This window comes from Mirounga angustirostris, unplaced genomic scaffold (assembly GCF_029215605.1).
Source record: "Mirounga angustirostris isolate CCGP_5_RB_7025 unplaced genomic scaffold, mMirAng1.0.hap1 SCAF_11, whole genome shotgun sequence".
Classification (NCBI taxonomy): Eukaryota; Metazoa; Chordata; class Mammalia; order Carnivora; family Phocidae; genus Mirounga; species Mirounga angustirostris.
Window position 1 is genome coordinate 123,720,984 of NW_026991719.1, and position 18,341 is coordinate 123,739,324.

Below are 18,341 nucleotides of genomic sequence, written 5' to 3' on the forward strand. Positions count from 1 at the left end.
GGGGCTCGATCCCAGAATCCTGGGATCATGACCTGAGCCGAAGGCAGATGCTTAACGACTGAGCCACCCAGGTGCCCCTGGTTTTTCTTAATACATGCTTAATCCATCCTTTTGAAATTAATTCCATTGAATATGTTTTTATTTATAGAATTTCACTTTTGTTCTTTTTCATGTCTACCTGGTTTTTCTCATATTTTCAGTTCCATCTATTTTGTTTTTCATATTTTTAAACACAATTATTTTATAATGGCTTTTAGATCTTTTAATTATTTCAAGGTCTTGGAGGTCTCATACTGGGTGCTGGTGTGTGTGTTTCCTATATGGTGGATGTTTCCTTACATACTTTCTAATTCTGCATGGTGAGCCCATCTTCAGCATTACCTTACCTGTGGAAATTCTGTGGAACTTGTCTTTAGAGAGTATCTCTCCAGAATGGGTTTGTCTTTGCATCCCTTAGAACCTTATTCAGTCTAATAGCGCCCTTTTTTTCCTACCCAAAGAGTATGCTGAGATAGCCAAACTTCCTTGTTTTCTTCCTTTGTGTCAGGAGGGCTTTTTAAATGAAACCATAGCCTCTAGGAGTCTTGCCTATATGTAGGGAGGAGGTGGTGGGTTTTAGTTTCAATGCTTTGCTTGGATTCTCTGTCACCAAAGAGGGCCTTAATACCCGAGGTCCTTTGTTGCATAGCTATGTTTCCTGCTCCTCACAACAGCACTGGTTGGGGTACTAACCAGCTTTGGTTTTCAGCATCTTCTCAGTGTTGTACCCCTAAGCTCTCCCTTACTTTCTTGAGAGCTTTTAAAGGATGTGTGTTATGTTTTAACTGCTGCTTCTTATTTAACAGACATGTTTTTGAACGTCATTGACTTCTACCTTGAGGCTTTGACCTTGAGGTAATGTGTGAGTCTAATTATACAGTTCAAAGCAGAGGACTTTGGTGATTTTAGGGCCATTTTTTATATGCCCAGGATTTCTGTGATAGCAGCAATAAATGCAGATTTTGTCTATTGTGGTGTGGTATTATGTATACATATGAAACTTTTAACCCACATCTGTCTTTGTTTCAAGTGTTCTTCAAGTTAGTGGATGTTAAAGGAATTTTAAGGGTATGGAGTTAAACGTACAGATACTTTTGGATTAAGTTGTGTAACTTCACAGAATGTTTTTGTAACTTTTTCAAATATATTCATTTGTAATGCTATTGTGACTAAATTTATTGGGGATCAGACAACAAAGCAAGTCTTCAACATCTACATAACGTATGAGAGGGTTATTGGTACTTAATGAAATTCTGTCTTTAAAAGAAGTAGGCATTCCTTAAGGGAAAGGTGCTATGCAATTGAGAATTCTGATTAGTCTTATTGCTTTATTGTGATTCATCATAGACTGATTTCTTAGTAAAATGTTGTTCCACTTTGATTTCAGAATTCTTTGTTACATCACTGAATAATGGATGAGGCTGATAGAGAAAAAGAGAAGAGGTATGAATTCATAACTGACTGATATTTCTGTCAAAGCCCTCTCCTCTGTCTTCTGTTCCTGTTTCACGTCTTGCAAAATCCTACTTCCTTGGGAAAGCCTGACTCAGGGAAATTTGGTCTCTCCAGTGGGTTTTTGATAACCCCTGGCCCCAAGTCTGTTATAATACTTAGTACATTACCTATGTACCTGACAGCCTCCCTCATCAAACTGTGTCTTCCATGACTTACACAGTGGCTGCCAGGAGCTGACACTAAATAATTGCTTTACATTCCCTGGTAGGTTTAGAAGCCTGTTTTGGGGCCATGGTTTGCCTAGAGCTTAAATTCATATATGTTTGAAAAGATAAATTACCTTATTTTTCCAGTTCAAGCGTCTAAAGTAAATTCCTGAATGGGAAGAAATCAGAGAGGGAGACAAACCACAAGAAACCCTTAACTCTGGGAAACAATCTGAGGGTTGCTGAAGGGGAGGTGCGTGGGGGGGATGGGGTAACTGGGTGATGGGCATTAAAGAGGGCACAGGATGTGATGAGCACTGGGTTTTATATACAACTGATGAATTATTGAACACTACATCTGAAACTGATGATGTACTATATGTTGGCTAATTGACTTCAAATTAAAAAAGATGTTTTAAAAAATAAATTCCAGTGCACTGATCAAAAAGTTTTTGTCCAAATTTTTCAGCATGATCTGTTTTTCAAAGGTAAAAAAAAAAATATTTCAATTAGCCTTTTACTGTTCAGCCTTCTCTCTGAGATGGAGCAATGGCTTTGCAAGAGCCTCTTGAGTAATTATATATCATATAGAAAGAATTTTCTTTAATCAGAAGTACTCTTGTAAAAGCAGGTAAGAATATATGTTGGAACAAAGATCCACCACTAAATTCAAGTTAATTTGGCTTTAATTTATTTTACATAATTCTTAGGTTACTGTGCCAGACACTGTGCTGGGCTTTGCTCTGGAAGACACTGAGACAGATGTGGTCCCTATCCTCGAGGACCTCACAGTCTAAGGGAGATGAGATTGGTTTTCATTTCCTCATTTTATTTTTTTCATTTCCTCATTTTAATATTGGTAATTATTATTGTCCTATGAATGATCAAGGATCTGGGTTTTTGCTCAAAGTTTGACATTAACAACTCCCTTTCTCTTTTCTTATTTCTTCTCCATCCATTGTTTCATCATCTGGATTCCTAGACCTACCCTTACCATTAACAATGCTGACTGTTTTTTGTCACTTAGGGATGTACCTGATGTATCTGAAAGTAAAAAGAAGGACCGGTTCAGTACCTTTTTCACAGAACTGCGTGCCGTGCTGCAAACTCGTGGTTATCCTGTAAAAGGAGACAGATCTAAAACAGCGCAGGACACTGCCGCCGCTTCACAGAAGGAAGGTTTGATCTGGGCGCCCCAACTCATCCTTATAGCTTTTTTTTTTTTAAAGATTTTATTTATTTATTGGAGAGAGAGAGAGTGAGAGACAGCATGAGAGGGGGGAGGGTCAGAGGGAGAAGCAGGCTCCCCACTGAGCCGGGAGCCCGATGCGGGACTCGATCCCGGGACTCCAGGATCATGACCTGAGCCGAAGGCAGTCGCCCAACCGACTGAGCCACCCAGGCGCCCTAAAATAAGAAACAGAACAAGATTTATAGCACAATAACATTTATGCAAATTAAGAACACATACACAAAACAACACTATATTTTACAAGAATGCATACATATTCAGAGACTCATCTCAAATGAAACTGAAATCATCCCTAGAGAATCACTCTAAAACCAGGGCTCAAGGAATTCATGTGGATAAAGCTCCAAATAACATGAGCTTGTAATACCCCCTACCCTACCCCCTCTCACCATTCTGTAAGATACAAAAGGATAGTCATGTCACTTGTCTTGTTCGTACTATATTCTGAGCCTCTAGAACAAAATAGGATACGTAGCTAGAGCTCAGTAAATATTACTTAAATAATGGGGCACCTGGGTTGTGCAGTTGGTTAAGCATCTGACTCTTGGTTTTGGCTCAGCTTGTAGATCTCAGGGTTGTGAGATCGAGCCATGTGTCGGGCTCCATGCTCAGCGCAGTGTCTGCTTGAGTTTCTTTCTCCCTCTCCCTCTGCCCTCCACTCGTGCTCTCTCAAATAAATAAATCTTTAAAAAATATTCAGTGTGGAGGTTCCTCAGAAATTTAAAAATAGAGCTACCCTATGACCCAGCAATTGCACTACTGGGTATTTACCCCGAAGACACAGATGTAGTGAAAAGAAGGGGCATGTGCACTCCAATATTCATAGCAGCAATGTCCGCAATAGCCAAACTGTGGAAAGAGCCGAGATGCCCTTCAACAGATGAATGGGTAAAGAAAATGTGGTCCATATATACAATGGGATATTACTCAGCCATCAGAAAGGATGAATACCCAACTTTTACATCAACATGGATGGGACTGGAGGAGATTATGCTAGGTGAAATAAGTCAAGCAGAGAAAGTCAATTATCATATGGTTTCACTTATTTGTGGAACATAAGGAATAGCATGGAGGACACTAGGAGAAGGAAGGGAAAAATGGCGGGGGGGGAATTGGAGGGAGAGATGAACCATGAGAGACTATGGACTCTGAGAAACAGGGTTTTAGAGGGGAGGGGGGATTGGTTAGCCTGGTGATGGGTATTAAGGAGGGCACGTACTGCATGGAGCACTGGGTGTTATACGAAAACAATGGATCGTGGATCACCACATCAAAAACCAATGATGTATTGTATGGTGACTGACATAACATAATAAAATTTTAAAAATGTATTAGTTAAATAAATGAATGAGGTTTAGTTTAATAAGAATTATCAAGTCCCTGTTATGAGTTAAGTACTATGCTAGATACTGGGGTTTTAGCAAAGAATTGGATATGGTGCCCATCCTACAAGCAAAACAAGAATAAATTTATGGATAATAGTAATGTAATAAGCCCTTTATGGTTGATTGATAAAATACATTGGTCTTATTTTCTTGGAAATATGTAGACTCTTTTCAGTCTTACTTATTTCTTTGGAGGGAGTGTAGGAGATGAAAATCACTAGGTAGAGCTGAAAGTCAGTGGGGAAGTGACTTCAGCAATCAGCTATGAGAGAGTGTCATGGGTTGTTTCTTAAGCTTGAGGAGCTGTGACCAGAATTGAGTTTCCAGGCTAGGACAATAGTCAGAAACACTGATCATGAGGCATTTGTGCAATTGGTGTGGTTTATTTTTATATTCTGTCATTTCCCAGGCAGTTATACACCCTCTTTTCATTGCCTCTTTATTGAGGGTTCTGAAGCTTTTCTGCTCATGCTTGGCCTCGTTATTATCCAAATCTACTGATAGGAAAGGATCTGAGACTCATACCCACTGAGAAAACAAGCTCTGCTATCAGAATTATCCTTGTCAGGGCATTTAACATTTTTAAAAGGAATCAAAGTTGTATGCCATGGGTCTCTAACTGTTCTGTGAGGAGAAGAAACTTAACAGTTATTGACATGCATTAAAATAACTGGAGAGTGGAGGGCTGTGTTAGGGAAATCCCTGTATTAGTGAAGTTAGTAGACTATAGGTGGGATTGGGGCAGGTGGTGGGTCAGATGTTGATAGCAAAGGCTCTGAGTGAGCACAGCATCAGAAACAGTGTTCACTGGGAGAACTGGAAAACCTTGAACCTACATCAGCTCCTTCATTAGCACTCAGCATTTTCTCATGAGAGTCTTTTCTATAAAATTAATTATAACTTTGAAAAATCTAATACCCATAGCTAATCATTTTAATGTGACAGTTTTCAATCCTTTCTTTGTTTTTCTAAAAAGGTGAAGTCAATCCAGAAACCTCCAGAGAGCAATCTGATTGGATTCCATCATTTCAGAGCTATGAAGACTTCAAGTGTAAGACACTGCAAGTAAGAGGGGGTTTGTTCTTGGATTACCTCATATGTTAGAACACATCCAATAGAAGATGAAGAATAGTGTTTTTCACCGTGTGACTAAGAGACCATGCATCTCAGGATTACCTAGGGAGCTTGGTAAAAATACAGATTCCTGGGACCCACCTTAAACTGTCTGAATCAGAGTCTCAATTCTGGTAGGGCCAGGAGCCTGCATTTCTAACAGGCTCTCCAGATGCTTCTTATGCCAACTGAGTTTTGAAAACCACTCATCTTGAGTGACAACAAATACGAACAAATCTTTGTTAGTGGCAAATTAAATACTGTCTGGTAGACCCTTCAACATAGATTGTTAGCCTCTAAAAAACAGGCCTTCAAGTCTTCCTTTTTCCCCTCAAGGACATGAGGTGTTTATGGTTTCTAGCTCCAAGGAAACTGCTTAGTTTCACTAAGTTCAAAGGCCAAAAACTAAAGCCAGAATGACCATGGTCTTTTGAGTCAGATAGATAGGGCTATGAATTGTGCCCTTGTCATTTATTTGCTCTGTGTCCTTGAGAGAGTTATTGTCCCTGAGCCTTGGTTTCTTTCTCTGTAAAATGGCTATTAAAAAATCTCTTTCACTGAGTTGTGAGAATAAGGTGGATAGGTGTAAAATATCTAGCACACTTCCTCACTCCCTTCTCCATGTCATTCAGTTTCCCATATTTTCTATTCCCGTGTCTCTCTGTGTTGAGATCTGAGTCATTTCTTCAGCTCCATTTTCTTTCCAGCTGTGTTCTAGCATGCTATGTAACTGTACAGTGAGTTTTTATTTTTTGACAATAATATCATTTCTAGAAATTGTGTTTCTTTTTCACATCTGCCTGGTCAGTTCTGAGTCTCTTGTTCCTTCATCATATTTTCAATACCCTTTGTTATTTATTTAAGCCATTTAAGCAAATTTATTTTCTATTTTATCTTCAATAATTCCTGTACTGTTTTTGAATCTGATTCTGCATTTTATTATTTGTACTGCCCCTTGTTCATGATGTTTCATTTCTTCCTGGTGTTATTAATATCTTATTACAAGCTCATGTTATTTGGAGCTTTATCCACATGAATTCCTTGAGCCCTGGTCTTAGAATGATTCTCTAGGGATGATTTCAGTTTCTTTTTACTAGATGTCTGGGGTCAGGAACCCCTTAAACTGAATAATGGGCTTGGGCTGTGGAAGTCTACAGAGGTAGTTCGTGAATTCCAGCTCCCAATCTGTGTGAGTGCGGGCTTCTGTTTAGCACTTCTCAGAAGAGACTAGTTTGGGTTTTCCCTCTCTAGCCAGAGCCGAGGCTGAGGCAGACATGTGCATTCACTGTCTCCCTTTGCTGGATAAGATCTCTTTTGCCTGCTAAGAGTGTTACCCTTTGGGAAGCTTGGTTTTATGCAGAAGTCTCTGATGTCACTTCCCACCTTGTGTAAGCCTGGGTTTGCTTTCTCTCCCCCAATCTCCATCAGTGTTGTACAGGTATTTCCAAGGCAAATACAGACTCCAATATCCCCTTTCCTTTTAATTCCCATGTTCTAGTCATTTCCAATACCAGATTGTTTGCTTTACTTTACAATAAGCTTGGTCTTTTTATGAAATAGAAGTTTTTGTATACTTTATTCATCATTTTAGGGGCTCTTTACCAGGAGGCATTTGTCTGGATATCAAATCCATTATATAGCTGGAAAGTAATGGAAATATCCATATTTATAAGTAGATGACTGAACTAACCACAAATAAAATACCCTGCAAAATATTCTTAGCATTTTTGAAATTAATTTTGAATTAAATGTGAAACAAACTACATACGGAAATGAATCTTCCTAGCTTGTGTTGCAGTTTTGTGTTAATTGGGTATACATTAAAATTTGTTTGTCTGAGTGACACATCATTTGATAAACATCTCATGCTTAAGGTTAAGTAGATTCTGTGTAGGAGGCAGAATAATGGAATTTTAATTAAGTCTGTGTCTGCTTTATTGATATTTAAGGACCACAGTGCATTTTCAGTGTGCTATTACAATTATTTATGCATTTTGAAATAAAGCTATCATTTTATTATTGTTCCACTATTTAATTACATTATTATTCTCTCTTCATTAGTCATTAGATGGCTTTATGATAATACTGAGCGCAGATGGAGTGATAATTTTTGTCGCTGGAAACATCACTTGTCTCCTTGGCCATTTACCAGTAAGTTTTTCCAGTTTGGTGGGAGGGATCATTCTGGTTTATTGTTTAGAGGTTCATCATTTGTTTTCAGGAACATATAACTCATCAGAGAAGATGTTTGCTCAATGTGTCAAAATGTGCACCTGTTTTATTGTCATCTTCATTGGTTTCAGTTTTAGATCTATAATAACAAAATTCTGATATGAGGTAATGCGGTACTGTGTGTGTGTGTGTGTGTGTGTGTAGTTTCTAAAGTGCCCCTGAAGGCAGTCTCCAAAGAAGAATGTGGTTTTGAAATGGCAGTCTCCTCAGTATCAGTGGATAACCTCCAAGGTGACTGCTTTGCGAGGCAGCCCTCACTGGAATGGATATGTTTGATTTTGTGCATTTCTTTAGAGTCCACTATATACTGATTAAACAGTGAATGTCGTGATTTGTTTGTGCTGGCCCATGGCATCCATTCCCAGATCTGATTTGCTTTTGTTTCTTTATATTGAAGAACAAATTATGATCTCATTTAGAAAAAAAATATAGAAGTGATGACATAGTTTAGCAGGAGACATCTACCCATGAGTTGCAGTCAGGGTCTGTGGTGTCCAAAAAGGTCACTCAGTCCTGAGCTCTTTGGTGTCACTATGCCCTTCTCTATTTTCATAGGACCATTGACTTAGAATATGTGATTTTCGAAAAATTTTTTCTGGACCTTCAGGCTGCACATCTAACAAATATACCACTTAAATATGAAAGTACTACATACCTTCCTATTCCATTAATGCATGTGTATGAAGAGAAAATATTTAGAATACATCCTCCTCCACTCCTGAAATCTCTGTAACTTGGCTAGTTTTGTGAATCATATTTGGATTTTTGCTTTCACTGTATATTACTCATTCCACAGAGTTGTCTAAAGAACTTGACAAACCCTGACCCAGAGATCTATAGTACTCAAGTTTGAAACATGTAAATTAATAGAAGTTTTGTTACATTATTCTTCAGTTAAGTTAGAAGTGGATTAGAAGTTTAGTCAACCAGTTATGCTATTCCAGCTGACATGTTGCATGGCCCAGTTAGAAGCATAGAGAGCTTTTCTACTATTTTCTCTTTATTTACAGATAATATGATACATATCTTTATTTTTCATTCTCTTTCTTTTTTTTAGAAAGCAGTTGACATTTTCAAGCTCAGCTTATAATTGTAGGATACCCAAACAGCTGAATAAAATACACATATTAGAGAATTGTTGAATTGGACTTTAGAGTACTTATATCATGGAAGAAGAATGATCTTATTAAATCTATATTAAAAGAAAGAATGTTTGAGTATGATCCATGACAGGTTAAGTTTTGTTATAGTGAAGACCAGAAAGCTTCCCAAATTCTTGTATTAGATATTACTTGAACCAAACTGGTCATTGAGTGACATTGGTGGATTTTTCCTATTACATGAGGATTTTGCACAGTGATGGTCTTAGTTGTATTATCCTTGTTTCTTTATGTAGTTTGGTTCAAAGTTTTCCCCTCAAGAGAATCTTTTACCTTTCAGCATTTTAGGTAATACACGGACTCATCCGAAGGTAGAGGTGTCTGAGACATGGGGTTGAATGACTAATCTTAAACCATGGACTTGATTACCTGAGATGGGTATATTTAAAAATAAAGCTATGACTATTAGGTCTGTACATAAACATTAAATGGGAATGAAGTTATATAGCATTGCTGAAAAAGACTATAGCTGAGGCATGATTTCACACTTTTCCTCATTAAATCCTAAGTCTTCTTAATTTGTAACAACACACAATTTTTTTTCCAGGCTTTGATTAAAAATTTCATTTTATAAATCATTTATTTTATATTAATGTAGAGACAAAACCATTTCTAGAGTATCTTCCTGGCTCCAGGAATCCACAATTTCATTAAATATCGATACCTCTCTCTCTTGGGCAACTCTAAACTGATAGCATGGTGGATGGAAAGAACTTTGTCTTTGAAGTCAGATAATCTGGAGATTAAAATTTTGTTCAATCACTCACTAGCTACATGAACTTTAGTTTCTCATCTGTAAATGTGGTAAAAAGTACTACTTCGAGAGTGACTGGAGGTGGGCTATTACAAATGTGGGGTTAGTGAAGACCTGCCTTATTAGGTGACATTTGAACAGAGGCCAGAGTGGAGTGAGTATGTGAGTCATGCAGATAACTGGAGCAAGTATGTTCCAGGCAGAAGCAAAAGCAAGTGAAAAGGTACCAAAGCACAAATGTACTTGGTGGGGAAAACGTACGGTAGAGGGGCTGTTGTGACCGGAGCCCTGTGAGCAAAAGGACAAATACTAGGAGGTGATGAGGTCAGAGCAGTAACAAAGGTCCACTTCGTTGAGGACCATTGTAATGACTGTGCCTTTTCCTCTGAGATGGGAAAAAGCCATTGTGGAGGTTGGAGCAGATGAGGGAAATTATCTGAACCTAAGTTTTTTGGGATCACTCTAGCTCTTATGTTAAGAATAGGCAATGGGTCGTTTGTTTTGTTTCTTAAATCCCACATATGAGCAAAGGAAAAAAAAAAAGAGACAAACCAGGAAACAGACTCTAACTCTAGAGAACAAACTGATGGTTCCCAGAGGTGAGGTGGGGGGGTGGGGGGGTGAAACAGGTGATGGGGATTAAGGAGTGTACTTGCGATGAGCACCAGGTGTTGTATGGAAGTGGTGAATCACTATATTGTACACCTGAAACTAATACAACACTGTATGTTAGCTATACTGGAACTAAAAAAAAAGGAGTAGGTTATAGGGGCAGGCATGAAAGGTAGAGAGTCCACTTGGAAAGCTATTGCAATAGTCCAGGCAATTAGATGGTGATGGGTTGCATTAAGGTGGACATGGAAGTCATCAGTGTTTTGTAGGTAAAATAAGTTTTGCTGATGGATTAGTTGGGGGTGTGACAAAAAGATGTGAAGAGTCCAAGGTATGTCATTGTAACACATACAATCATGGCTAAAATGATGGCTTATTATCATCATCATGTATTAAATTTATATCTGAAATCTGCCATCGTATTTTCCCATTTATTTTCCTTGACAGTGTTTTCCTTTGGAAAAACTTGCAGTCACTTGTAGTACTAACCTGTAGTTCCGAGAAGCCTGCCCTCCTACTCACCCCACTTCATCACTCCCCGCCCGACAAAAAAAAATTAAAACTGGGAATTTACATGTAGTTGTTCTCTTACAATTCTGAAGCAGATGAAACTTTTCAAACACACATTTCCTTATGGAAAGAGTTTCTCAGCATTGAGTTTGTAAGAAACTTTAGCAGGTTTTGAACATAAGTATATGGTTAGTTTGTGATAATTGTGATGAGTTTTGTTTTGTTCTCCCTGCAAAGCTTACAGTATAGTAGAGAATTACTAGTGATGAATCCTGTTTGATTCAAAATGCAGTCTGAATTTTGTGCAGAGGCTCTTATCCTTCCCTGTGCTCTATACAGTTGAACAGTCTAATTTGAATGTCTCTGCCAACAAAAAGATATTTCTTGCCCAGATTCTCAGTAAATGTCATAGAGTGGAGTAAATTCCTTTACTTTTTTTTTTGACATGACTGAGGCTTGCCATACTAATATTCGTGGGACAACTAATAGGTATTTGCAAACTTGACTTTTCAGAAACCTCCTTAACTTTTCACTGGTATTTATCCTTGCTTCATTAAGCTTTGAGTGCCTTGATCTTTCTGCCTTGTGTAATAAGAAGAGCAAATGCCAAAGATTTACAAAAATAACATGGTGTAGATAATGTTTTCAGATCTCTGCCCTTTAACTACAGAGCAGGATCGTTGGAATGATTGTTACATTCACTTTTTTTAGTTGATGGTCAATTATAGGGCATTAATTGTCACTATCACGTTCCTTAAAGAATGTAGTTAATTAATAAGAAACTAATTGCCAGTATTTCCATCCAAGGGAATGTACACTCTCAAAAGACTGCTCACTTTGAATTCTTTTATGTGTCAATGCTATCCTTTATTCTTCTACCAATGAAAGAACTGGTGAGCCATGGCACTTTGTACCTCTTGTTAGGGTCTTATTGTATACTTGGCATCATCATTTTGTGCCTGTCTCATCTGCGTTACTGAACTATGTATTCATTAAAATTAGAATTCATGTCAGGATCGTCATTTTTAACCCTCCTAAGTACTTAGTAAAAAAAGAAATTGATAAATTACTTCAGGTAGAATGTCCACAGTGAGGAAACTGGCCCAGTAGCAAGCCAAGTGCTCCTGATACAAATTGGACTTGAGGCAGCCATGGTGTAGCGGAGGGAGCAATGGACATAGAGTTAGTTGGATGGACTTGGGTATGAATCTTATCTCTGAACTTCTGGCTTCTCATTGATTGAACAAGCCTTCATTTCCTTGTGAACAAAATAGGCGATAATTCTTCCTCTCACAGGGCATTATGTAAACTAGTTTGTGTGAATATACCTAGCACAGTGTCTGGCATAGAGCAGTGTTAATCATGTGTTAGACATATGAATGAATGAGTGGTCTCCACTCACCAAAGGTAACTTGGTTTGGTACCTAAAGTTTATTTTATAACTAAACCAATAAAAGAATTTTTATTGAAAAAGTTAAGTTTAATGAAAAATATATTTCTTTTGGGAAGTAAATTTCTTATTGAGTGACTTTCATTGTCAACATTTATTGCCTGTTAATTTCATTATGTTTTGTTTGCTAAATTAAGGTATTATTTCTGCCCTGAATCGAGTCATGCTTTTTCTTGATTGGGATAGGATCCATCTGCTAATTTAAGCATTGGCTAACTCATAGGCTGGCTTCTGCAAATGGTCCATAAAAATATATTTCTGAATTTTGACTGTATATTATTAATATCAATCAGTTAAAAAATTATTTGAATTTTTGGTTCATCACCCAAAACCATTATTCAACTACAAAGAATACTTTGTTTATTACTTTGTTCCTATCACATTAAAAACTCATTACTTAACTTAATGCCTTATATTCAATTTATCCATATGTCACCTTATTTCAGCTACATGGTACAGCCTTATTCATTCATTTAACCAACATTTATTGAGTGCTCACTTGTGCCAAGCTGTGCTCTAGGTGTTGAGGATGTAACAGTGAATAAGACAGCCAAGGTCTCTGTTCTAATGCAATTTACATTTTACTGAGGGAGACAGATAATCAACAGGTAAACATATACTATAATGTCGGGTAGTGATGAGTGTGCTATGAAGAAAAAGCAGGAAGGTAATGTCAGGAAATTGGTGCTGTTTAAAATACTTTTGAGTAGAGAGTTGAATGAATAAGGGAAAGCATCATTATAAATATCTGAGAAACAATGTTTCACATTGAATGAAGAGCAAGTTTAAGGGCCCCAAGGTGACTATTTGCTTGTTGTTTTTGGAAATGAACAAGTACTTTGGCTTTTGCTTTGAATAACTTGGGTAGCTGGTAGAAAATGTTAGGTAGAGGAATAACTTGACCTGACTTATGTTTTAAATGAAACACTGTAGCTGCTTTGTGAAGAATGGAGTGGGAGCTGGGCTGTGGCAAAAATAGATGCAGGGAGACCAGTTAAGTCTGTTTGTAGTAATCCAATCTAGAGATAATGGCTTAGCCCATGTGTTGAAAAGTGGACCGATTCTGCCTGTATATTGACAGTATTACCAAGAGTTTCCTGATGGACTGGGTTTGGGGTTTAAGAGGAAAAAGACAAGTCAAGGACAAGCATGTGGGTAAATGGTGGTGCCTTTTACTGAAATGCAGAAGACTGAGGGAGGAGCATGTTTTGTGAGGGAAAAGATCCAGGTACGGTGTTTTGAATATCTTAAAATTGAAATCCTACTAGACATCTAAGTTATCTAGAAGAGTTCAGAGAGAAGTCTGGACCAGAGGTGGGAAGATAGATGGTATTTAATAAGCTAGAACTGGAAGAGACCACCCAGGGAGGCAGTACAGTAAAAGCAGTCTAGTGACTAGGCCCTAGCCACTCCGATGCCAAGTAGTCAGAGAGAGGAGAAAGCTCCAGCAAAGAAAACTGAGAAGGTGTAGCCTTTGAAGCAGAAAGATACCCATATTTGTATGGCATCCTGGAAGCCAAGTAAACAAAATGTTTCAAGAAGAAGGAGGGATTCATTGTACCGAATGCTGCCATGTCAGGTAAGATGAGAATTGACCATTGCATTTGGCAATGTGGAGGTCACTGGTGACCTTGACAGAAGTGGAGTGATTAGGGTAAAAATCTGATTAGCATGGTTTCAAGGGAGAGTGAGGGCTGAAGAAATGAGAGACAGCAAGTATAGTTTCTTTCAAAGATTTTTGTTCTGAAGTAGACCAGAGAAGAGGTGGGGGAGAGAGTGTAGGGTCTAAGAAGGTTTTGGATTTGGGGAATTTTGTGTTGTTTTTGTTTTTAAGATGAGTGATATTATAGCATCTCTGATAAAGCATTTGCATGCTCTGGGAAAGACCTGGTAGACAGGGAAAGCTTGACGCTGTGGGGAACAGGGAAATTTCCAGAATGATGTCCTTGACTAGTTGAGAGAGGATGAGAGGCTGTGCACTAGTCTTCGTTGGAAGCTTATTCATTGGAATAGGAGAAAAAGTAGGTTTCTAACCACAGAAACAGATAGGTTGGTACATTTGATGGCAGGAAGATACTGATGTTTCTTTTACCTTTTCCTTTTAATTGCAATAAGAAGTGAGATCCCCAGCTGAATATGAGGAGGATGAAGGAGGGTTGGAGGTTTGAAGAAGGAGGAAAAGGCAAGTCATGATCACACTGAAGAGTAGACAATTTCCAGACAGATCTGAGTGCCCATTTAAAATAATATATGGTTGTGGGTTTTTCACCATAGACATGCAGTTGCTTGGGTGAAGGTATAAGGGAGATGAAGAGTTGAAATGAACCAGAGTTGGGATTTTCCCAGGCAGATATGTCAGAGAGAAAGAGAACATGGCAGTGATTATAATGATCCACCAAGGAATCTGAGCTGGGTAAGGAGGGATGTGACAATTTGCAGGAGATAATGCCCAGTGAAAATGTGATGAGAATGGACTGGAGGTCTCAGTGTGTGGAATAATTATTGGGAAGGTGGGGTACTTGTATGAGTGCAGTGGAAAGGTAGGAGGTAATGGGCATAAAGTGGGATAATGTGAACCAGGACTTGTAGAGGTATAATAGGTAGGACCAAGAGATGGTGAGAGGGAGCCGATGATAAGCTTACTGGAGGTAAGGAGGTGGAGGAAGTGAGCCATAGTAGTAGCACGTATAACAAAATGTATTTTCTCTCTTTCTCAAGAATGATATCGTGGGTAAAAAGTTACTAAGTCTTCTGCCTGATCATGAGAAAAACGATGTCTATCGAAAGATTGCTCTCAAACTTCCCTTGTCAAACTCAGGTACAGATTGTTTTTTCTCAATTGTAAGTTCTTAGATTTTAAGAGACAAGTAACAGTCACTCGGAGGAATAATAAAAATAAAAACATTAGGGCCAATATAGCAGCTGATTATATATTAATATAATTTCACAAATTATATTTCCAGTATTAAAAAATTTCTCCTCCATTAAATCATGTTCTTTATCATGAACCCTGATAATTTCAGCTTTTTTTTCTTTTAAAGATTTTATTTATTTATTTGAGAGAGAGAGCATGAGAGGGGGGAGGGTCAGAGGGAGAAGCAGACTCCCCGCCGAGCAGGGAGCCCGATGCGGGACTCGATCCTGGGACTCCAGGATCATGACCTGAGCCGAAGGCAGTTGCTTAACCAACTGAGCCACCCAGGCGCCCTAATTTCAGCTTTTGTATAATTGCATTAGTGTTATATAAATAATGTTCTAGCTGGTACTCCACTCTGCAGGTACAACATAGACAGTATGCAACTGCTAATGTTCCTGGAAAGAAAGTAATATTTTTGTAAAATCTCTTCTAAGTAAGACAATAGTCCTATGAAATAATCCTGCAGAATATGGTAACGTACAATTGTAAACTTGTTTTGTATCTGTTTTTTTTTTCTTAGTGGGAAAGCATATTGATTTTTGCTGTCATTTAAAGAGAGGAGATGTTGACTATGATAGCAGACCTACTTATGAATATGTGAAATGCATCCTGACAGTCACAGATATTTCAAATGGTAAGCAGTTAAGTTTTTAATCTGATCTAGATGAAGTTAATGCATTACCTAGCCCTTCATTGCTAACATAAACGCCCTTCCACTGTTGGTTCTCTCACATTCTCTGATATCCCTATGAGCACAGGTTTTGGTTATAGACATTAATCAGACTTTTAAAAAAGAATCCCATGATAAAAAAAAAAGGCAAAGTAGACAATAAGGGTGCAGACATTAATGGATTACCAACAAAAGGACCAAAGAAAATCTCTGATAAAAAGAAAGAGTAAAGTGATTGTTCCAAAGGATCTCATTGTTTTAAAAATGGACCTCATAATATGAAGCACCTTGCTTGTAATTGTCTCTGATCTTTTTCTCTGAGACAAGAATTCAGGATACATAGCTTAGACACTTACCTGACGGAAAATACATGATATTATATTTAAAATATGTTTAGTTATATTTAATGATCTCATTCCTCAGTTCCTTGTTCACTAAAGTAGCTTTCATTTCTGCTATTGCAGTTATGAATAAATAGAAGGTTTGTGCCAGTAGACTTGGGCCTCTAGCTTTTTTGTCCAGGCTCTTTGAATTTGAGCAGAGTGCAGTGAGACTGTGAAACAGCAGTGAGACTGTGCAGGGCAAGGAAAGGGGATTTTTGGACATGAGCACTTGAAACATAAAGATATAATTACTGTCCAGCACAATGGAGCAGCTTACTTATGCGAGTTGTAATTACTGTTTATTGCTCTGAGGAAGGTAGAAAAGAGAGGGAAATAGGGGAAACTCCTTTGAAAAATGGAATCCTTTTTACAGAAATATCTAACATATGTTATAAAATTCTAATCCTTATTGCATTCCTTCTATTCTTAAAAAGTATATTAAATATTCAGTTTAAAATATATTGAAATTTACAAGGTAGGTCACATGGTAACATGGTGGATTGAGCTAATAAGAATGACTCTTTCCTTCTATAAAAAACAGGAAGCAATTCTTAAAACCTAACAAAAGCAATTTGATGCATAGCCAAGCTTAAAGAAAAGGGCAGTCCATGGTGCCAGAAATTAAAGGATTAAGTACAAGACTCTCATGGTAACAGGAGGTCTAGGTGATGTCCTAGGTGGGCTACAAATCGTATGTGGGCTCCATTGGCTGGGGTCTGGAGTTCTAATAGTCATTCAAGGACCAAACATAAAACCTAGAGACTTCAAATGATCGGTAAAATTCTGTCCACTGGCCTAGAGGAAGAATAAGTTTGCCATCTCCCTCAGAATTTGAATGGAAAAAAATGTGTCATTTACAAGAAATCAAAATCCAAATCTGTGTTGTGTGGATACAGGGTTCAAATTTACAAATTTTAAGGTTTCAGGAACTATAGGCTGAGAAATAACATAAACACTGATTTGGGGCCATTAAAACATCTAGGGCTTGAACCAGAGGTAAATGGCCCAACAGATATGTAAAAAGATGCTTAAACTCACTAGTAAGCAAAGAGTGAAAAATTTAAAAACCAGTGAGATAGCACTGTACACCCATCAGAATGACAGCAATCAGGCAGTGTGAATAATAAGCAAATATTGGTGAGGGGGTGAGAACTAATACAGTGTTGAGAGGAATGTAAACTCATGAAACATTCCTGAAACACAGAGTGAACTTAAATTATGTTAATTATCCTGTGACTCAGCAATCCCATCACTGGGTGGAAATATACCAGAGGCGAACTTACAGAGAGATCTGTGTCTAAGGGAGTTGGAGACAGCCTAGGTGTGCATCATTAGGGAAATGGACAAGTAAAATGTGGGAAATATACAATATGGAAAACTTTGAAAGTAGTGACCTCTAGGTATACATACTACAACATGGTTAAATCTTAAAGCCATATTGTTGACTGTAAAACATAAGAAACAGAATGAGATCTATACCACAATGCCACCTTTGTAAATGGTAAACACATAGACATAAAACCAGACTACATATTTTACAAGTTTATATATTAAAGGTTGTAGATGGCAAAGGGTGTCTGTGGGTGGAGAAGAGGCAGAAAGAAAAACAAGAGTGAGGACTTTATCTATGTTCATTATATGCCATGGACTAAGAGTGTAATTAACTCAGTTCTTTGCCACTGAGGTCTGAAAATACAGCGAGTGATTGAGTAAGTGAGTGAGTGAGTAAATAAACAATGAAAATTAGCTCACACAATGGTTGTCTGATATGTTTGTCATGTGTTTTGGAGATTAAGGGTCAGATACTTTCAAAAAACTTACTTGACTACGTACACACATATTTAATACCCGTGTGGGCTACATACAAGAGGAGAGCTAACTTTCTTTTAGAGACTACAACATCCATCCACAGAGTAAGAACACAAGGCTGAATATCACCCTGAAGTCACAACAGTTATTTCTCAGTAATGACTTCTTCACATTTTGGTGGAGACCTGGGTGAGGAGGGTAGCTGGTACAGAAGGATGGCAGTAAAAATCTGTGGCTCAGAATTCTGAAAATTGTCAGTGGACTAACAGCCCACTGACGTGGCAGATGTCAATCTTGTCTAGCCAGCCTGCTTTTCTATTTGATTGTCACATGTGTGTCTCTGTCTCCCTTAGAGCCTTTGCTGCTCTTCAGTAGCTTCTTCCCCAGCAGCTCC